This window comes from Bombina bombina, chromosome 1 (genome assembly GCF_027579735.1).
Source record: "Bombina bombina isolate aBomBom1 chromosome 1, aBomBom1.pri, whole genome shotgun sequence".
NCBI lineage: Eukaryota > Metazoa > Chordata > Amphibia > Anura > Bombinatoridae > Bombina > Bombina bombina.
In genome coordinates, this window is record NC_069499.1 from 824,957,429 (window position 1) to 824,981,450 (window position 24,022).

Here is a 24,022-nt window from a genome sequence, read left to right on the forward strand (position 1 = left end):
GTAAATTAGAAAGTTGTTTAAAATTGCATGCTCTATCTGAATCACGAAAGAAAAAAATTTGGGTTCAGTGTCCCTTTAACAAGTTGGATGAATGTGACTATATTGTTTTTGCTACTACTAAGCAAATGCGCTGTTTTAGTTGTGGAAGTTTTGAACATCTAATTAAAGACTGCCCTGAGCTAAAGCAGAAAGCAGCAGCTGAGATTGCTGATAAAGAGCAAGAGAATGTGGTTTCTGATTTGTAATCAGGGGAGCCTTCTTTATCTGAGGACAGTGAGCCAGATGAGAACATGAAACAGGAAGCTGTTATTTGCGGTTCTAAACTGCAGGATAAAGGGTGTGGGTAAAAGCCGGATCCTGCCGGATCCATGCCTAATTTAGACAGATACACACAAATTTAAGTGTTTTCCACACAAACACATCCAAAAAACTTCTGGATCCATCAATATTTGACTCAAAAACATATGGGTTCTTTCAGAACCAACACTTTTTTTTTACAGAAAAACAGCCGGATACTGCCGGATCCATGCCTAATTTAGACAAATATACACAAATTTAAGTGTTTTCCACACAAACATATCCAGACACTTCTGGATCCGTCAATATTTTTCTCAAAAACGCTTGGGTCCTTTCAGAACCAACACTTTTTTACAGAAAAATAGCCGGATCCTGCCGGATCCATGCCTAATTTACACAAATACAAACAAATTTAAGTGTGTTCGACACAAACACATCCAGACACTTAAACATCAATATTTGACTCAAAAACATATGGGTTCTTTCAGACTAACACTTTTTTTTAAATAAAAACCGCCGGATCCTGACAGATTCATGTTTAATTTAGACAGATATACACAAATGTAAGTGTTTGCCACACAAATAAATCCAGATGCTTCTGGATCCATCAATATTTTACAAAGAAACATCCGGGCCCTTTAAGAACCAACACTTTTTTTTTACACAAAAACAGCCAGATCCATGTCTAATTTAGACAGATATACACAAATGTAAATGTTTTCCACACAAATACATCCAGATAGTTCTGGATCCATCAATATTTTACACAAAACTATCTGGGTCCTTTCAGAACACATTTTTTCACACGAAAATAATCTGATCCTGCCATATCCATGTCTTATTTAGACAGATATACACAAATTAATTTTTTGTACACACAAAAACATTCCAGACACTTCTGGATTGTAGAATTTTGTACACAAAATCATATGGGTCCTTTCAGAACCAACAGTTTTTTACAGAAAAACAGCCGGATCCAAACTGTTGGTTCTGAAAGGACCCAGATGTTTTTGTGTAAAAAAATTGTACAATCCAAAAGTGTCTGGATGTGTTTGTGTTGATACAGATACACACAAATTGATGTGTTTTCCATACAAATACATCTAGACACTTATGGATTTAACCATATTTTACATAGAAACATGTGGGTCCTTTCAGAACCTACTCATTTTTTACAGAAAAACAGACAAATTATATTGGTTCCATGTCCAATTTAGACAGACACACAGAAATGTAAGTGGTTTCCAATCAAACACATCCATGTCTAATTTAGACAGACACAAAAATATGAAAGTGTTTCCACATAAGCACATCCGAACACTGCTGGATACAATGCTAATTTACACAAAAACAAGTAATTTATTTTAATAAAGTGTGTGTGTTTATAATATTATAATAAAAGTTTTTGTTTTTTTAATAAATTTAATTTAATAAGGCTTTGTGTGTTTTTACCCCCTTTCATTTTCTGCCCTTGACAATAAAAAGGTTAAAACATAATGTACCAGATTACAAGTGGAGCACAAATTAACGCTTCCGCTTGAGCATTCATTGTACTAGAAGTAAGATTTTGGCGCTCATCGGGTTGTGCTCTCGCACTAAAAAACAAACAACCACACTCTTGCACAAACCTGATTACATATTCTCATTTGTGCTAACCCGACATAAAAAATATCAATATTTCACATGACAATGTTGTTACGGTTACCCTTAGTCTCGCTGAGGGATGGACCGCTTAGTAGCCTGGATCCCTATTGCTAAAGAGGGGAGAAGCTGTTTTCCATAGTATTCTATATGAGTCTCGCAAATATAGAATAATCTCCCTTAGCTGCAGTACAGCTAGGATACCCTTCTGCCCACAAAAACGAGTCAACGCTGCGATTGAGGGTCAAACAAGAACTCAGGACTGGGATGCCCAGCCTGCTTTTTATTAAGGTTACATGCACACAGGGCACTCCCGGGGGGGGGGGGGGGGAGCACAAAATCCCCCATCACACAGTTAGATAGAGAGCAATGTCCTTTGACAGGCCACAATAGGATTACAGTACTTAAGATAACAAGTTTACAAGTTCATCTTACCAATTAGCAGTCTGGCTCCGGAGGTGATTAGACAATGGGATTGTTTATCACTGAACTTAGAGCTGAGGCCAGCAAACTTGTATTTAGACAATAGTTTCTAAAAGCTGAAAAAAGTTAACTCTTTATGAAATGATACTTGTTACGGTTTTCTTGGAGCCCTTCTTAGGCGCTGGCTTGGCTGGTTCAGGCATTGCTGCTGGGAAATAAGCTCTTCACAACAAAATAACTAATGCTTCTGTAACAGTGCTCCCTTTCTGTGGAACACTCTGGCAGACACGGTCTGACCCCTTTTCGGGGCAGACTAAGGCTGTCCAGACCGCTGGTTATGCGGGGCTGAGGTCGGTTTGTCTGGACAACCCGTCGGCGTTGCCATTCTGTTTCCCAGGTCTGTAAGTAATGGTGAAATTGAAGGGTTGCAACGATAAGCTCCAACGTAATAGCCTGCCGTTATCTCCAGAGACCCGGTTCAGCCACACCAACGGGTTATGGTCGGTGACAAGAGTGAACTCCTGACCATATAAATAGGGAGTCAATTTCTTTAATGCCCACACCAAAGCCAAACACTCCTTTTCGACCGCTGCATAGCTGACTTCGCGGGGCAGGAGCTTCCGGCTGATGTAGGCAACTGGATGCTCCCCTCCATCTTCGCCTACTTGGCTGAGGACGGCTCCCAGCCCGAACATGGAAGCATCTGTATGGACGATAAAACGTTTGTTAAGGGCTGGGGCCGCCAGGACAGGAGCGTTAATTAGAGCATTTTTGAGAGCCTGGAAAGCCGTTTCACAGTGGGGAGACCACAGGACCTGTCGAGGTAAGTTCTTCTTGGTCAAGTCAGTCAGGGGTTTGGCAAGTGTGTTGTAGTCTGGTACGAACCGTCTATAGTACCCTGCCGTGCCCAGGAAGGCTAGGACCTGAGTCTTAGTGATGGGGGTGGGCCAATTGGCGACAGCTTCTATCTTGGCCGGCTCTGGTCGCTGCTTTCCACACTCCACCCGGTGACCCAGATACTGTACCTCGGCCATCCCAAAGTGGCATTTTTCTGGCTTCAGAGTCAGGCCAGCAGCCTGGATCTGATCCAGAACCATTCCTACATGAGCTAAGTGGTCCTCCCAGGACTCACTGTGGATCGCTATGTCGTCCAGGTAGGCGCAAGCAAAACTCTGGAAGCCATCCAGGAGCCTATCCACCAAGCGCTGGAATGTAGCTGGGGCATTCTTCATCCCAAACGGCATTACCCTAAACTGATATAAGCCGAATGGGGTGACGAATGCCGACTTGGGGATAGCCTCCGGGGCCAGGGGAATCTGCCAGTAACCTTTGCAGAGGTCAATAGTGGTCAGGTAATTTCCCCTGGCTATACGATCGAGTAGCTCGTCGACCCTGGGCATAGGGTAAGCGTCCGTCACGTTTTTTTCATTGAGCCTCCGATAGTCTACGCAGAACCGGGTGGTCCCATCTTTCTTGGGCACCAAGACAACTGGGGAGGCCCAGGGACTATCGGAGGGCTCAATTACCCTGAGCTGGAGCATCTCATCGATCTCCTTCTTCATTCCTGTCCTAACTGCTTCGGGGATTCGGTACGGAGCCTGGCGCAAGGGAGCTTGTCCCGGAGTATCTACCTGGTGGGTGGTTAAAGTAGTGTACCCTGGCTTCGGGGAGAAGGTGAGGTGTTTGGACTGGAGGAGTTGGCTGAGCTGCTCCCTTTCAGTGGGGCTAAGTCGGTCTCCTATCTGAACCTGAGCCACTATACCTGTGGGGAGACTCTTTTCTAATAGGTCTGGAATTGGTAGACTGTCGGGGTCTTCCTGAGGGGAACAACATACGGCCGTCACGTTCTCTGGTCGCTCAAAATATTCCTTGAGCATGTTTACATGGAATGTCTTTCTAAGATTGTTGTCATGGCAGCTAGCTATCACATAAGTGGTGTCTCCCCTTTTCTCTACGATCTGGTAGGGACCCTGCCAGGACGCCTGCAATTTGTCTGTCTTCACCGGCTTAAGTACTAACACCTTTTGTCCTATGGTGAAGATTCTCTTTCGGGCCCCCCGATCGTACCATACTTTCTGTCTTCTCTGGGCCAACTGGAGATTAGCCCGCACGGATTTGGCTAATTGCTCCATTCGGTCCTTGAGTTCCAGCACGTATGGCACAATGGGGACACCGTCAGCCTCCATCTCTCCCTCCCAGTGCTCCCGGATCAGGTTTAGGGGTCCCCGTACCTTTCTTCCGTAGAGCAACTCGAAGGGAGAGAACCCCGTCGTTTCCTGGGGCACCTCCCGATAAGCAAATAGGAGGTGCGGCAGGAAGCGTTCCCAGTCTCGGTATTCCTGAGTGAACGTCTTGAGCATTTGCTTGAGGGTCCCATTGAACCTCTCACACAGCCCGTTCGTCTGGGGGTGGTATGGGGAGCTCAGGAGGGACTTAATTTTGCAAACCTGCCAGAGTTGTTGGGTCAATTCAGCCGTAAATTGGGTGCCTTGGTCGGATAGGATTTCTTTTGGAAATCCTACCCGGGAGAACACCTGTACTAGTGCATTCGCTACCGTATCCGCTTGTATGTTGGATAGGGCAACAGCCTCTGGGTACCTGGTAGCGTAGTCCACTACGGTAAGAATGTAGTGCTTAACGGAGGGACTAGGGGTAGCCAGTGGTCCCACTAGGTCAATAGCAACCCGGCTGAAGGGTTCCTCTACAATGGGCATATTTACTAGATGGGCTTTAGGGTGATCGCCTCGCCTTCCTACTTGTTGACACATATCGCAGGTGTTACAGTAAGTTCTAACGTCAGCGTGCACCCCTGGCCAAAAGAACGTGTGAGTAATGCGGTGTAGGGTACGGGTTACGGCTAGGTGGCCTGCTAAGGGGATGTCGTGGCCTATCTTGAGGATTTCTTGATGGTATTTGTGGGGCACTACCAGCAGTCGCCTACGCTGTCCCCTTTTCTCTGTCCAGCGGTATAGTTTCCCTTTTTCCCATAAGAATGTTTCGTTATCTGCCCCGCCCCCTCCGGTCTCTGCTCGTTCCCGGTACTTTTGTAAGGTCGGGTCAGTCTTAGACTCTGTCTCGAAAGCATCTGGGGTGTCCCAGGGTATGGGGCCTAACATGTCAGGCAAGGTCGGGGTAGGTCTTACCTGTGTCTCCCGCACTGGTGAGAGCTCTCGCTCCGTCCGGGCTTGGGCCCGTGTAGTCACTGGGTCCGCCTCGTTGTTGCATACTGGAGCATAGGCAGAAGTCATGGGGCCCAAATCGTTGCCCAGTAGTATTTCGGCAGGTAAATTATCCATTATGCCCACGTTCACAGCCCCCTTTCCCGCTCCCCAATCAAGATGCACTTGAGCTGTTGGAATTTTGTACACATCCCCCCCGCCACTCTAACGGCCACAGTCTGTCCGGATCGCTTGTGCTCTGGCACCAAATGACTCTGTACCAGCGTGATAGTAGCCCCTGTGTCTCTCAATCCCTCGGTAGATCGGCCCTCGAGCCATACCTTCTGCCGATGGTGCTGGCGGTTATCTGAGGCAGCATATACAGGGTCTGCCTCGTGAAGCGGCCCCACATATCCCTCAATAGGGGCCTCTTGGTTAACACAGAGGGCCCGGGCCGGACGATAGGACCCAGAGGGGTAATTGTAATTCCTGGGTGTCTGGTGCGTATTAAGGGGGCAGCTAGCCATGAAATGCCCTGGTTGCTTGCATCGGTGGCAAGTCGGTCTGGGACGCTCAGAGCTGTTATTGGGTGGTCCTGAGTGTCGGACGGGCCCTGTGGGCACCGGGGCTCGGAATTCAGCACGAGGGGGTGCACGGTAAACCTCTCTGGGTTCGACCCGTGCTGGAGCTCGGTAGCTCATGGGTTCGTGAAGACGGGAGTCATAATGTTCATCGGCCAATTTGGCTGCTTCTTCTAAGGTAGAAGGCCGCCTGTCTCGCAGCCATTCCTTCCCTTGCTGTTCCATGCCATTATAAAAATGTTCTAAGAGAAACAATTGTAAAATTTCCTCACCAGTCACCGCTTTACTTCCACTCAGCCAGTGATTTGCCGCTCTCCGCATTCGGTGCGCCCATTCCATATGGGTATCGTTAGGCTTCTTTTTCGTGCCCCAAAACTGTCGGCGATACGTGTCCGGAGTTACAGCGTACCGTCGCAACAGTGTCTCCTTAACTAGCTCATACTGTGTCACTTCCTCAGCACCCAGAGTACGAAAGGCTTTCAGGGCTCGCCCGGATAGTTTCCCAGACAATATCGTGGGCTACTCTCTGTTGGGAATCTGGTGCAGGGCACATTGCCTTTCGAAGTCCGCCAAATATTCATCAATCCCTGTCTCGCTCTCTAGGAAGGGTCGAAATGCCGCATAGGGTATCTTGGGCCTCCCAGCATTTTCGACAGGCATGATTACCTGTGGGGCTTCAGCATTGCGGTGTGCGTTTGCTAGGTTGAGTTCGTGGGCTCGAGTCTCTCGTATATCCTCGTCCGCCTCCGCCATCAACTGCTGTACCAATTCCATGGAGGTTTCGGCCCGTATAATGAGAGCCTTTCCCAAACAATCCTGGTTTTTTCGTCACTAATCGTGGTCGGTGTTTCCGCCATTGTGAAGCTCTGATCCAGTTCGGTCAATTCTGCGATCAGCTCTCTCCTCGGCCGGTTGCTGGCGTACCCCCCTCTGCTTTCAAGTAAATCCTTTAGGGTTGTACGCTTCAATTTTTCGTAAGCGCTCTCCATCCGTTCTGTACCTCTCCTAGGAAATCCAGGAAAATTTCGCCGCTGACGCCAAATGTTACGGTTACCCTTAGTCTCGCTGAGGGATGGACCGCTTAGTAGCCTGGATCCCTATTGCTAAAGAGGGGAGAAGCTGTTTTCCATAGTATTCTATATGAGTCTCGCAAATATAGAATAATCTCCCTTAGCTGCAGTACAGCTAGGATACCCTTCTGCCCACAAAAACGAGTCAACGCTGCGATTGAGGGTCAAACAAGAACTCAGGACTAGGATGCCCAGCCTGCTTTTTATTAAGGTTACATGCACACAGGGCACTCCCAGGGGGGGGAGCACAAAATCCCCCATCACACATTTAGATAGAGAGCAATGTCCTTTGACAGGCCACAATAGGATTACAGTACTTAAGATAACAAGTTTACAAGTTCATCTTATCAATTAGCAGTCTGGCTCCGGAGGTGATTAGACAATGGGATTGTTTATCACTGAACTTAGAGCTGAGGCCAGCAAACTTGTATTTAGACAATAGTTTCTAAAAGCTGAAAAAAGTTAACTCTTTATGAAATGATACTTGTTACGGTTTTCTTGGAGCCCTTCTTAGGCGCTGGCTTGGCTGGTTCAGGCATTGCTGCTGGGAAATAAGCTCTTCACAACAAAATAACTAATGCTTCTGTAACAAATGTTCTTCAAATAACAGAATATGTTCTATATATTCATAAATATATATTTCTACATATATATGATGGTATTTTGGTACAATATTTATCTATACCTATATAAATGATTTTATATATATATATATATATATATATATATATATATACACACACACATATATATACACATACACTGATATATAAATAAGGGAATATCTATTTAGAAATACATAGAACATATTCAACTATGTGCAAAACATTGAAATGTGAAATATTTACAGTAAATACATAGAATAACACTTTATTAGATATGAATATTGCATAAGTATGCTTTAATATGGTTTCATCTACTTAACTGCAAAGGGCTCGAATGCACACACACACATATATATGTATATATATATGTTTATATGTGTATATATGCCTGCAAATACATATATACACCTATAAATTCATAAATACATATGTACACACACACACACACACACATATACAGGGAGTGCAGAATTATTAGGCAAATTAGTATTTTGACCACATCATCCTCTTTATGCATGTTGTCTTACTCCAAGCTGTATAGGCTTGAAAGCCTACTACCAATTAAGCATATTAGGTGATGTGCATCTCTGTAATGAGAAGGGGTGTGGTCTAATGACATCAACACCCTATATCAGGTGTGCATAATTATTAGGCAACTTCCTTTCCTTTGGCAAAATGGGTCAAAAGAAGGACTTGACAGGCTCAGAAAAGTCAAAAATAGTGAGATATCTTGCAGAGGGATGCAGCACTCTTAAAATTGCAAAGCTTCTGAAGCGTGATCATCGAACAATCAAGCGTTTCATTCAAAATAGTCAACAGGGTCGCAAGAAGCGTGTGGAAAAACCAAGGCGCAAAATAACTGCCCATGAACTGAGAAAAGTCAAGCGTGCAGCTGCCAAGATGCCACTTGCCACCAGTTTGGCCATATTTCAGAGCTGCAACATCACTGGAGTGCCCAAAAGTACAAGGTGTGCAATACTCAGAGACATGGCCAAGGTAAGAAAGGCTGAAAGACGACCACCACTGAACAAGACACACAAGCTGAAACGTCAAGACTGGGCCAAGAAATATCTCAAGACTGATTTTTCTAAGGTTTTATGGACTGATGAAATGAGAGTGAGTCTTGATGGGCCAGATGGATGGGCCCGTGGCTGGATTGGTAAAGGGCAGAGAGCTCCAGTCCGACTCAGACGTCAGCAAGGTGGAGGTGGAGTACTGGTTTGGGCTGGTATCATCAAAGATGAGCTTGTGGGGCCTTTTCGGGTTGAGGATGGAGTCAAGCTCAACTCCCAGTCCTACTGCCAGTTTCTGGAAGACACCTTCTTCAAGCAGTGGTACAGGAAGAAGTCGGCATCCTTCAAGAAAAACATGATTTTCATGCAGGACAATGCTCCATCACACGCGTCCAAGTACTCCACAGCGTGGCTGGCAAGAAAGGGTATAAAAGAAGAAAATCTAATGACATGGCCTCCTTGTTCACCTGATCTGAACCCCATTGAGAACCTGTGGTCCATCATCAAATGTGAGATTTACAAGGAGGGAAAACAGTACACCTCTCTGAACAGTGTCTGGGAGGCTGTGGTTGCTGCTGCATGCAATGTTGATGGTGAACAGATCAAAACACTGACAGAATCCATGGATGGCAGGCTTTTGAGTGTCCTTGCAAAGAAAGGTGGCTATATTGGTCACTGATTTGTTTGTGTTTTGTTTTTGAATGTCAGAAATGTATATTTGTGAATGTTGAGATGTTATATTGGTTTCACTGGTAAAAATAAATAATTGAAATGGGTATATATTTGTTTTTTGTTAAGTTGCCTAATAATTATGCACAGTAATAGTCACCTGCACACACAGATATCCCCCTAAAATAGCTATAACTAAAAACAAACTAAAAACTACTTCCAAAACTATTCAGCTTTGATATTAATGAGTTTTTTGGGTTCATTGAGAACATGGTTGTTGTTCAATAATAAAATTAATCCTCAAAAAATACAACTTGCCTAATAATTCTGCACTCCCTGTATATATATATACCGTATATATATATATATATATATATATATATATATATACACGGTATACACACAGTATATATATATATATATATATATATATATATATATATATATATTCAAATCCATCTTTAGACATGTATATGTTTGTATGTCTATGTTAAAACACTTTGCCTGCCTTTTTTTCCAACATCTGAGACCTCATATCTTTGAGCCTTTGTTACTTTTGTGTGAATAATTTTATTAGATAGAATCATTATGAGTGTAACTATACTTTGTGGTGTATTTTTGATGTATTTTATGACATTTTTATGTTTCATTTAAGCGTCCATTATTTTTGCACAGATTTTACGGGACAGCCTGCTAAAATACTTGGCTGTCCAGTTGAATACTGGACACCTGGCGACCCTACTGGATACCCATGACTGAAGGCAGAAGAATGTGTCTTATTTTTTTTCCCTCTTATCTAATTTTATGTTTAGTAACTGTAAACAAAACTAGAACTAGAAAAGACAGCTTGCAAACTTCTGCTGCTATTTGCAGACTGTTTGTATAAAGCATATTGATCACACAGTTCACAAAAGATCTGTAAAACATACAAGTGGTTTAGGAAACAGTGTCAAATACAACTTTGATATCACATTTTATGGTTCATAGATTATAACAGTTAGAAAAGGGAATATTTTTTTATTTAACCCATATAAACAATACTTGCACTATTTTAATTTCAAGTTGCTCTTGAATTTTTCCTGTATCTTGTCCTTCCTTTAAAAAAATAAATAAAATCGTATGTTAATGTAATTATTGTCCTGTTAGTAGTGCATAAATTATTAAGGTAATGCAAATGTAGGCATTATGACCTAAACAGGTTACTACAGCAAACCCTGCCCTGCTTGCTACAAAGTTGCTAAATAAAATATTCCAGTGCTTGTTTTACAACCCTGTTTTTTCCTTCTGGAGACATAATTTTCTGTTAAAGAACAGCAAAATTCAGTCAGGTTCCAAGAAGATAATGGCTATATACTGAAAAAAAAGTGCATCCTTTCAAATAGAAGAGGCTTATAACATTTTAAAGCACCCTGATCTTCAAAAAGTGAGTTCTAATCCACCAGTTAAACCATGTGGTGGTGATGTCTATATGTTTTCATACACTGGAAATGACAGCAAAACAAATGACTGGAGATGTGACCAGTATACTTGGATAAATATGGGAACTCGTTTGTGGCCCAAAACAGCTCCAAAGATAAAGAAAATATATTATAAAATTAAAACTGAATGTGGTGCTGGACAGTTTACACAATATGCATATATGTTGGCTGATGAAAAATCGCTGATTGTTCTTATTCAATATATTGGAGATGAAAAGGAGTATAATCCACTACATCATGGTAACCCAAAAAAACATATACAACGGACACACATAAGAACCATGCCATCACTACTTAATCAGATCACAGAAACGAAAGATAATCCTTCCAAAATATACCATCAACTTTGTAATTCTAAAATTCCTAGCTCTGCGCATATTCCTGTAGCACAACCAAGAGATGCAGAACAAATCAGAAATAAAAGGAAATTTAAAAAAAGGAAGAGGCGAATAAGCCATGATGACTTATACAGTATATATGAGCTTACTGAACTCCTATAAGGATTTATAAATAATTTGTCTCTCTTTCCTGAAATTGTTATTATGTGTTTACAAGATGTCTTACTGGAATCTGATTCTATCATACAGTTACAAACAGATGTACCGGTACTCTTGTCTTATGATACAACTTTCAAATTTGGTGACATTTACCTCACCACTTTGGTATTTCAACATACAATGTTTGAGGAAGCACCAGTTATACCACTTGCCTTTCTTTTACATGAAAGAAGAAAAGAGGAAAATCACAACAGATTTATTGAATGCCTTTTAAACTGCTGTCCCGGATTAAAATCAAAGAAAGCAATTGTAGTAACAGACAGGGGAAAGGCAATAGAAAATGCTTTTGATCATCAATTACCAAATTGTTAGAGAGTAGTATGTTGGAACCACATATGAGAAGATATAAAATTCTGGCTTAAAAAACATGGGGCAACATCTAGTGATGTCAAAATGTATTTGTCAGATACAGAAGATCTTCTGAACTCAGAATCAGATGCTGAGTATTTAAAAATATTAAACAAGTTGAAAAGAAAATGGAGCAAAGCTTTTTTGGAATATTATACAATTGAACTTCATTCCATAATTTTGAAAATGGATCCTAAAGAAATATAATATCTGTTATAAGAGCAATGGAATTACCACCAATATTTCAGAAAGCTTCAACGCTGCACTAAAAAGACTTTCAGATTGGAAAGAACTGACAATGGAGGCAATGGTTCTTTCCTTATATTACATGCAAAATGTTTACTATCGTGAACTACTACGTGGATTTTGTAATTTAGGCAATTATCATTTAATGGAACAGTTCTCAAAATGTGCAAAATCCCCAGAAAATACAGTTTTTCCTGAAATATTTTGTACTCCAGAACTAATAGTTGACCTTGTCAAAGATGAATGTCTTCCTCAGCCCAAAAAGGAGGATTTATTTCATTGGCTTGCAAACAGGTTCTTGCAGAAATTACAGTTTCAAGAGGTTTGATTTCTCTTTGTCCTCAAACAGGTGCATTTGTTGTTAAGGGTACTAGGGCAAATAATTATGTAGTGACTCTGTTCCCTAATGAGAAATGTTCTTGCCCATCCACAAGAACATGCTATCATATAATTGCAGCAAAATAATCTACTGGAATGCAAAATAAGCAAGAAAATCCTAAGAGACTGTTAATGACAAAACTAAAAGAAAACAAAAGACAGAAAAAAAAGATCTGGAAGAAAAGTTCCAAGGATCCAAGAGAAAACTATAGTTATACCTGCAGCAGATTCTATTGAAGCCATTGAAGATATGACTTTAAAAAATGATATGCATGATCATTTTCCATGTGAACCACTAACTTCAACACCAATTAAAAGTGACTTCAGTCATCCAAGAAAAAAAACACTATTACTGACTTCTCTCATGCACGATTGTTCAACAGCTGCTAAAGAGCAGCGTGTTTTAAAAAATATTGTTACGTTAGAAAAAGAGGAATGTGAGTTTAATCAGAAATACTAGTGCCGTGGGATCATGCTACATTTCCCCAGTTATATAAAAAAAGTCATGTTGCTTCAATTTCGAACATATGCTTGTATGAATATGATTTAAATACTGTTAAAGATTCAGAATGGCTAAATGACTGAGTCATAGATGGGTTCATTGCTTCTCAAGCAATCTTGTGCAAAGAACTTGGATGGGATGCTGTCATATTTCCATTTAGCAGCTATTTTATGGAATCAATGTTGTTATAAAGATTGTCTGACAGGTGCATCAAGCATTGCTTAAATTGTGGTGTCCTTCAGAAAGACATTTGGATGATCCCAGTTAATGATCGTGGTGTACACTGGATTTTGATTCTTGTCATTCTTTAAAAAAAAAAAATGTTTTTGTATTTTGATTCGTTACATGGATTTAATGTTTTCAACATTAAAATTGTGATGGATTTTCTGGATAAACTTTACCTTCTAAGTTACGCATATCATCTAAATTTACAAGAGTGGTCAATCCATGCTCCTGTGGACACACCAAACCAAAAAAATAGTAATGACTGTGGTGTTTTTGTTTGTGCTATTTCACATATTATTGCATCATCATTAAATGCATCCTACTCACAGAAGGATGTGCCACATATAAGAAGCTGGGTAGCAGCTGAATTAATCAAATATAATGGGAAATCTCATTTATACCCTAAAGAGAGTTATCTGTCTATAGACATCCATACTACACCAGGAACCAAAACACATGAAAATATTTTGGTGTCCAGATCATGTCCACAAGGCTTTAAGAACACTATGGAGTGTTGTACTCAAATAGTTGTTTCACTTTTTGAAGGTAACTGGGTACAATGCTTTCTTAAAGAGTTATGTTTGGTACCAACTGAAAATGTAGCAATGGTGTATTGTGAAGGACATTGTCAAGACTGGTACTACTGCCATTGTCTAGGAATAGAAAAGAAAAAACTTCCGAAAGTATTTGTCAAAAATGCAGTTCCGGATATACTGTACAAAATTAAAGAATGCTTCATAATGTTTATATTTTACTATACTATGTTTGCTACCATGGCCATTAAGGTGCCAGCATTAAATTATATTGCTGTTGATTGAGTATTTTGAGTGATGATTACTAACAGTTTTGTCAATATCCTTTATACAAAATAGTCTGCAAATTGCAGCAGAAATGTTCTTGTTCTGGTTTGCATAAAATTAGAAAAGAGGTCAAAATGAAGACACACTATACTGCCTTCTTTCAGGGGTCTCCAACCAATTATCCTAAATTATATTAAATTTTTTTATTAAAGATATACAGTATTTAGTTTCCTTTATGCTTGATCCTTTAAGTTTAATCAAATGTATCATTGCCCTATGTGGAGCATTGTAAACTTCTTACCATATAAATAAAGTTATTTAAAAAAGAAAAAAAAAACTATAAAAGGATGTGTGCCTACCTGTGTTTATTTAAAAGCAAATTACAAAGGTCTTCTTCTTCTCTGTTTTTTTACTTTGATCAGACCATTAAAGGGACACTCAATCAAAATTAACCTTTCATTATTGAGAAAGAGCATGCAATTTTAAACAACTTTCCAATTTACTTCCATTAACAAAATGTGCAGTCTTTTTATATTTAAACTTTTTGAGTCACCAGCTCCTACTGAGCATGTGCAAGAATAAGCGTGTATGCATTTGTGAATGGCTGATTGCTGTCACATGATATGTGTATGCATTTGTGATTGGCTGATGGCTGTCACATTGTACAGGGGGGAGTGGAAAAAGACATAACTTTTAAAATTGTCAGAAAAAAAAAATCTATTAGTCATTTGAAGTTCAGACTAAGTGCTATTGCATTGTCTTGTTATCTTACATTTGTTGATTATGCAAATCTACTGTGTTGACTGGTCCTTTAACTTTTTGCATCCTGAATTGTAATATCTATTATGGTTTAACACCTTCAATGGGACTTTTATAGAAAAAATTGCCCAAAATACTGTAGAATTTTTAGCATTTTTGCTAACTTTCCATTGAAACAAAAATCGAGCCTTGTTATATTTTTTTATTTACCTGTAAAAAATGAATACATAAATAAGTAGACAACCAAAGGAATTGGTCTAGGCCCATTTTGGTATATGTCATGCCACCAAATGGATTTCTCACTGAAATAATTTACATACTGCTTGTGCATTCATGGCACAAATGGTTGTAAAAGCTTATCTGAGATCCCCTTTTGCTAAGAAATAGCAGACATATATGGCATTGCCATTGCTTTTTGGTAATTAAAAGGACGCTAATTGCAGCCGTGCACAACAGTTCTATTATTACCATCAGTAAAGGGGTTAAATAGGTAACTTGTAAGGTTAATTTTAGCTTTAGTGTCGAGATTACCCTCCCATCTGACACTTACCACCTCCTGATCCATACCTGATCCCTCCTAAACAGCTCTCTTCCATAACTTCAGCCCCACTGGACACCCAATCTTAAGAATTGGCAGACTGACTGCCAATGTGAAAATGTAATGCTTCTTTTTTTATTAATTTAAAAAAAAAATATATATTTTAATATTGTCTGCAGTGTTAGGATCCCCCCTAACCCATATTGTCTGCAGTGTTAGGATCCCCCTAACCCTCCAACCTCCCTGATCCCTCCCAAACAGCTCTCTAACCCTCCCCCCTCTAATTTGTAGCCATTATCTTAGATACTGGCAACTATCTGCCAGTACCCATAAACCCTTTTCTTATCTTAAATGATGACCACCATCTGAGTTTAAGTAGATACTGATAAAGAGTATGCTTGGGTTCTTCATTTGCATAACTGAAAGCAGCATATAAACATTTTAGTGGATTATGGAATTCTTAATGGTGCGCAAATTGCTCCTTGCACTATCACCTATCTGCTCCCAAAGACAGATATATAATGGAAAGATACAAGAAATATATAAATTGGTGAGAGTGCGCTAGCAGCAGCAGCAGGGGATGTGTCACTGGTATAGGCAAATATATAAAATCAATAAAGCAATTAAGTGATAAAATACAAACACATTTATATCAATAAACACATAGCTAAATCCTGAATTGGTTCGATTGTGCTAAACAGCAGCAGGGAATGTGTCACTGATATAGGCAAATGTTGTTTGAATATATTATGAAATCAATAAAGCAAATTTGTTATAAAATACAAACACATTTATTTCAATAAATAAACACATAGGTAAAATCCTGAATTGGTTCGATTGTGCTAAACAGCAGCAGGGAATGTGTCACTGATATAGGCAAATGTTGTTTGAATATATTATGAAATCAATAAAGCAAATTTGTTATAAAATACAAACACATTTATTTCAATAAACACATAGGTAAAATCCTAATTCTATGACCAGTCTTAAATATTTAAGAACTTAAAGAGTAAAGGCAAGTATTTCAATAATTTAAAAATGCTATTGCATAGAGTTAAAAGAAAATTGGGGATATACATATACAACTTGTTTGCAAGTTTAGAAATATAGTGGTGCACCACTCTTTATGTTGCGGTAGTAGCTGAATAGCTGATATATCACCAATCCACCTTATTATTTTGGTACAAAAGGTTTGACTGTTTGCACACAAAACAAAGTAAAGTCACACTTTGAGAAGAAAAGTAAAAAATGTGTATATATATGAATCGTTTCAATAAACGACTTGTCCCAATTGTATTTTCCTTTAAATATACGTTCCTTGTGCATGTATAATTTCTTAGTTCTGTAGTTTATAAAGTGCCCAGTTTCATTTTGAAGCAATAGTTCGTAGTTGGATCGTGTGTATAATTGGCAATATCGGCTACTTTACCTCTGCATGCCTTTCGGTCTCTTCGTGGGTATGTCTCCTCCACTCACCTTCTGGCATAGGTAACGCTGCAGCCTCCCTGATAGTCGTTGACGTCACACGCCAATTTTTTCTCCTGAAAGTAGATCCGGCTTCCACTCTGCGCAGAGAGTATCTGTAGTTTTGGATGAAGAAAAATAGTGCCAATGCAATCCTTTGCAATCCTTGGTCACTATGTGTTCCTTTTGTTGGGCAAAGTTAGATTCCTGTAGGCAGTAGGACCATCAACGCGTTTCACCACTTGCTGTGGCTTTCTCAAACTACGAACTATTACATCAAAATGAAACTGGGAACTTTATAAACTACAGAACTAAGAAATTATACAGGCACAAGGAACGTATATTTAAAGGAAAATACAATTAGAACTCGTCGTTTATTGAAACGATTCATATATATATATATATACACATATTTTTTACTTTTCTTCTCAAAGTGTCTTTACTTTGTTTTGTGTGCAAACAGTCAAACCTTTTGTACCAAAAAAATAAGGTGGATTGGTGATATATCAGCTATTCAGCTACTACCGCAACATAAAGAGTGGTGTACCACTATATTTCTAAACTTGCAAACAAGTTGTATATGTAAATCCCCAATTTTCTTTTAACTCTATGCAATAGCATTTTTAAATTATTGAAATACTTGCCTTTACTCTTTAAGTTCTTAAATATTTAAGACCGGTCATAAAATTAGGATTTTACCTATGTGTTTATTGAAATAAATGTGTTTGTATTTTATAACAAAGTTGCTTTATTGATTTCATAATATATTCAAACAACATCTGCCTATATCAGTGACACATTCCCTGCTGCTGTTTAGCACAATCGAACCAATTCAGGATTTTACCTATGTGTTTATTGATATAAATGTGTTTGTATTTTATCACTTATTTGCTTTATTGATTTTATATATTTGCCTATACCAGTGACACATCCCCTGCTGCTGCTGCTAGCACACTCTCACCAATTTATATATTTCTTATATAAACATTTTAGTACCATTAAGTGTATTTATTTGACAGCGTTGACAAATGTACAACATTCATAGAGAATATAACGGCTATTATAACCTACAGCTATACCATAGATCTTATATAGGGGCAGAATTAAGGAGGGATAGCTGGTAGAATAAACTGTGTTTGGTCAAGTTCTAGCAGATCTTGAATCTTTTGTGCCGGGTAAGGGAAAATCCTGCCAGCTTTTGTCTTTACATAGCTACTTGCATTAAAAAACAGAATTTATGTTTACCTGATAAATTTCTTTCTCCAACGGTGTGTCCGGTCCACGGCGTCATCCTTACTTGTGGGATATTCTCTTCCCCAACAGGAAATGGCAAAGAGCCCAGCAAAGCTGGTCACATGATCCCTCCTAGGCTCCGCCTACCCCAGTCATTCGACCGACGTTAAGGAGGAATATTTGCATAGGAGAAACCATATGGTACCGTGGTGACTGTAGTTAAAGAAAATAAAATATCAGACCTGATTAAAAAAACCAGGGCGGGCCGTGGACCGGACACACCGTTGGAGAAAGAAATTTATCAGGTAAACATAAATTCTGTTTTCTCCAACATAGGTGTGTCCGGTCCACGGCGTCATCCTTACTTGTGGGAACCAATACCAAAGCTTTAGGACACGGATGAAGGGAGGGAGCAAATCAGGTCACCTAAATGGAAGGCACCACGGCTTGCAAAACCTTTCTCCCAAAAATAGCCTCAGAAGAAGCAAAAGTATCAAACTTGTAAAATTTGGTAAAAGTGTGCAGTGAAGACCAAGTCGCTGCCCTACATATCTGATCAACAGAAGCCTCGTTCTTGAAGGCCCATGTGGAAGCCACAGCCCTAGTGGAATGAGCTGTGATTCTTTCGGGAGGCTGCCGTCCGGCAGTCTCGTAAGCCAATCTGATGATGCTTTTAATCCAAAAAGAGAGAGAGGTAGAAGTTGCTTTTTGACCTCTCCTTTTACCTGAATAAACAACAAACAAGGAAGATGTTTGTCTAAAATCCTTTGTAGCATCTAAATAGAATTTTAGAGCGCGAACAACATCCAAATTGTGCAACAAACGTTCCTTCTTTGAAACTGGTTTTGGACACAGAGAAGGTACGATAATCTCCTGGTTAATGTTTTTGTTAGAAACAACTTTTGGAAGAAAACCAGGTTTAGTACGTAAAACCACCTTATCTGCATGGAACACCAGATAAGGAGGAGAACACTGCAGAGCAGATAATTCTGAGACTCTTCTAGCAGAAGAAATCGCAACTAAAAACAAAACTTTCCAAGATAATAACTTAATATCAACGGAATGTAAGGGTTCAAACGGAACCCCCTGAAGAACTGAAAGAACTAAATTGAGACTCCAAGGAGGAGTCAAAGGTTTGTAAACAGGCTTGATTCTAACCAGAGCCTGAACAAAGGCTTGAACATCTGGCACAGCTGCCAGCTTTTTGTGAAGTAATACCGACAAGGCAGAAATCTGTCCCTTCAGGGAACTTGCAGATAATCCTTTTTCCAATCCTTCTTGAAGGAAGGATAGAATCCTAGGAATCTTAACCTTGTCCCAAGGGAATCCTTTAGATTCACACCAACAGATATATTTTTTCCAAATTTTGTGGTAAATCTTTCTAGTCACAGGCTTTCTGGCCTGAAGAAGAGTATCGATCACAGAATCTGAGAATCCTCGCTTCGATAAAATCAAGCGTTCAATCTCCAAGCAGTCAGCTGGAGTGAAACCAGATTCGGATGTTCGAACGGACCCTGAACAAGAAGGTCTCGTCTCAAAGGTAGCTTCCAAGGTGGAGCCGATGACATATTCACCAGATCTGCATACCAAGTCCTGCGTGGCCACGCAGGAGCTATCAAGATCACCGACGCCCTCTCCTGCTTGATCCTGGCTATCAGCCTGGGGATGAGAGGAAATGGCGGGAACACATAAGCTAGTTTGAAGGTCCAAGGTGCTACTAGTGCATCCACTAGAGCCGCCTTGGGATCCCTGGATCTGGCCCCGTAGCAAGGAACTTTGAAGTTCTGACGAGAGGCCATCAGATCCATGTCTGGAATGCCCCACAGGTGAGTGACTTGGGCAAAGATTTCCGGATGGAGTTCCCACTCCCCCGGATGCAATGTCTGACGACTCAGAAAATCCGCTTCCCAATTTTCCACTCCTGGGATGTGGATAGCAGACAGGTGGCAGGAGTGAGACTCCGCCCAAAGAATAATTTTGGTTACTTCTTCCATCGCTAGGGAACTCCTTGTTCCCCCCTGATGGTTGATGTACGCAACAGTCGTCATGTTGTCTATTGAAACCGTATGAACCTGGTCCTCGCCAGCTGGGGCCAGGCCTGGAGCGCATTGAATATCGCTCTCAGTTCCAGAATATTTATCGGTAGAAGAGATTCTTCCCGAGACCAAAGACCCTGAGCTTTCAGGGATCCCCAGACCGCGCCCCAGCCTATCAGACTGGCGTCGGTCGTGACAATGACCCACTCTGGTCTGTGGAACATCATCCCTTGAGACAGATTGTCCAGGGACAGCCACCAACGGAGTGAGTCTCTGGTCCTCTGATTTACTTGTATCTTCGGAGACAAGTCTGTATAGTCCCCATTCCACTGACTGAGCATGCACAGTTGTAATGGTCTTAGATGAATGCGCGCAAAAGGAACTATGTCCATCGCCGCCACCATCAACCCGATCACTTCCATGCACTGAGCTATGGAAGGAAGAGGAACGGAATGAAGTATCCGACAAGAGTCCAGAAGCTTTGTTTTTCTGGCCTCTGTTAGAAAGATCCTCATTTCTAAGGAGTCTATAATTGTTCCCAAGAAGGGAACCCTTGTTGACGGGGATAGAGAACTCTTTTCCACGTTCACTTTCCAGCCGTGAGATCTGAGAAAGGCCAGGACAATGTCCGTGTGAGCCTTTGCTTGAGGAAGGGACGACGCTTGAATCAGAATGTCGTCCAGGTAAGGTACTACTGCAATGCCCTTTGGTCTTAGCACCGCTAGAAGGGACCCTAGTACCTTTGTGAAAATCCTTGGAGCAGTGGCTAATCCGAAAGGAAGCGCCACAAACTGGTAATGTTTGTCCAGGAATGCAAACCTTAGGAACCGATGATGTTCCTTGTGGATAGGAATATGTAGATACGCATCCTTTAAATCCACCGTGGTCATAAATTGACCTTCCTGGATGGAAGGAAGGATAGTTCGAATGGTTTCCATCTTGAACGATGGAACCTTGAGAAATTTGTTTAAGATCTTGAGATCTAGGATTGGTCTGAACGTTCCCTCTTTTTTGGGAACTATGAACAGATTGGAGTAGAACCCCATCCCTTGTTCTCTTAATGGAACAGGATGAATCACTCCCATTTTTAACAGGTCTTCTACACAATGTAAGAACGCCTGTCTTTTTATGTGGTCTGAAGACAACTGCGACTTGTGGAACCTCCCCCTTGGGGGAAGTCCCTTGAATTCCAGAAGATAACCCTGGGAGACTATTTCTAGCGCCCAAGGATCCAGAATATCTCTTGCCCAAGCCTGAGCGAAGAGAGAGAGTCTGCCCCCCACCAGATCCGGTCCCGGATCGGGGGCCAATATTTCATGCTGTCTTGGTAGCAGTGGCAGGTTTCTTGGCCTGCTTTCCCTTGTTCCAGCCTTGCATTGGTCTCCAAGCTGGCTTGGCCTGAGAAGTATTACCCTCTTGCTTAGAGGACGTAGCACCTTGGGCTGGTCCGTTTTTACGAAAGGGACGAAAATTAGGTCTATTTTTTGCCTTGAAGGGCCGATCCTGAGGAAGGGCGTGGCCCTTACCCCCAGTGATATCAGAGATAATCTCTTTCAAGTCAGGACCAAACAGCGTTTTCCCCTTGAAAGGAATGTTTAGTAGCTTGTTCTTGGAAGACGCATCAGCCGACCAAGATTTCAACCAAAGCGCTCTGCGCGCCACAATAGCAAACCCAGAGTTCTTAGCCGCTAACTTAGCCAATTGCAAAGAGGCGTCTAGAGTGAAAGAATTAGCCAATTTGAGAGCATTGATTCTGTCCATAATCTCCTCATAAGGAGGAGAGTCACTATCGAGCACCTTAAGCAGTTCATCAAACCAGAAATATGCGGCTGTAGTGACAGGGACAATGCATGAAATGGGTTGTAGAAGGTAACCCTGCTGAACAAACATCTTTTTAAGCAAACCTTCTAATTTTTTATCCATAGGATCTTTGAAAGCACAACTATCCTCTATGGGAATAGTGGTGCGTTTGTTTAAAGTAGAAACCGCTCCCTCGACCTTGGGGACTGACTGCCATAAGTCCTTTCTGGGGTCGACCATAGGAAACAATTTTTTAAATATGGGGGGAGGGACGAAAGGAATACCGGGCCTTTCCCATTCTTTATTAACAATGTCCGCCACCCGCTTGGGTATAGGAAAAGCTTCTGGGAGCCCCGGCACCTCTAGGAACTTGTCCATTTTACATAGTTTCTCTGGGATGACTAAATTTTCACAATCATCCAGAGTGGATAATACCTCCTTAAGCAAAATGCGGAGATGTTCCAATTTAAATTTAAATGTAATCACATCAGATTCAGCCTGCTGAGAAATGTTCCCTAAATCAGTAATTTCTCCCTCAGACAAAACCTCCCTGGCCCCCTCAGATTGGGTTAGGGGCCCTTCAGAGATATTAATATCAGCGTCGTCATGCTCTTCAGTAACTAAAACAGAGCAGCCACGCTTACGCTGACAAGGGTTCATTTTGGCTAAAATGTTTTTGACAGAATTATCCATTACAGCCGTTAATTGTTGCATTGTAAGGAGTATTGGCGCGCTAGATGTACTAGGGGCCTCCTGAGTGGGCAAGACTCGTGTAGACGAAGGAGGGAATGATGCAGTACCATGCTTACTCCCCTCACTTGAGGAATCATCTTGGGCATCATTGTCATTATCACATAAATCACATTTATTTAAATGAATAGGAATTCTGGCTTCCCCACATTCAGAACACAGTCTATCTGGTAGTTCAGACATGTTAAACAGGCATAAACTTGATCAGAAAGTACAAAAAAACGTTTTAAAATAAAACCGTTACTGTCACTTTAAATTTTAAACTGAACACACTTTATTACTGCAATTGCGAAAAAACATGAAGGAATTGTTCAAAATTCACCAAATTTTCACCACAGCGTCTTAAAGCCTTGAAAATATTGCACACCAATTTTGGAAGCTTTAACCCTTAAAATAACGGAACCGGAGCCGTTTTAAGCTTTAAACCCCTTTACAGTCCCTGGTATCTGCTTTGCTGAGACCCAACCAAACCCAAAGGGGAATACGATACCAAATGACGCCTTCAGAAGTCTTTTATAAGTATCAGAGCTCCTCTCACATGCGACTGCATGCCATGCCTCTCAAAAACAAGTGCGCAACACCGGCGCGAAAATGAGACTCTGCCTATGCTTTGGGAAAGCCCCTAAAGAATAAGGTGTCTAAAACAGTGCCTGCCGATATTATTAAATCAAAATACCCAGAATAAATGATTCCTCAAGGCTAAATAAGTGTTAATATCAATCGATTTAGCCCAAAAAAAGTCTACAGTTTAAATAAGCCCTTGTGAAGCCCTTATTTACAATCTTAATAAACATGGCTTACCGGATCCCATAGGGAAAATGACAGCTTCCAGCATTACATCGTCTTGTTAGAATGTGTCATACCTCAAGCAGCAAGAGACTGCAAACTGTTCCCCCAACTGAAGTTAATTGCTCTCAACAGTCCTGTGTGGAACAGCCATGGATTTTAGTTACGGTTGCTAAAATCATTTTCCTCATACAAACAGAATTCTTCATCTCTTTTCTGTTTCTGAGTAAATAGTACGTACCAGCACTATTTGAAAATAACAAACTCTTGATTGAATAATGAAAAACTACAGTTAAACACTAAAAAACTCTAAGCCATCTCCGTGGAGATGTTGCCTGTACAACGGCAAAGAGAATGACTGGGGTAGGCGGAGCCTAGGAGGGATCATGTGACCAGCTTTGCTGGGCTCTTTGCCATTTCCTGTTGGGGAAGAGAATATCCCACAAGTAAGGATGACGCCGTGGACCGGACACACCTATGTTGGAGAAAAGAGGAAGGAAGAGGCGGAGCTTGGCCAGGAAAGCGGATGGCCGCACAGTAGCACAGCTCCGTTACAGCAGTAGGACTGTTTAGCAATAAAACAGTGTTAATTGCCACCAAACTCTCACAAATCACGGATAAACCCTAAGAGACCTAGATGTGAGTCCTTCTTTGGCTAACCGAGC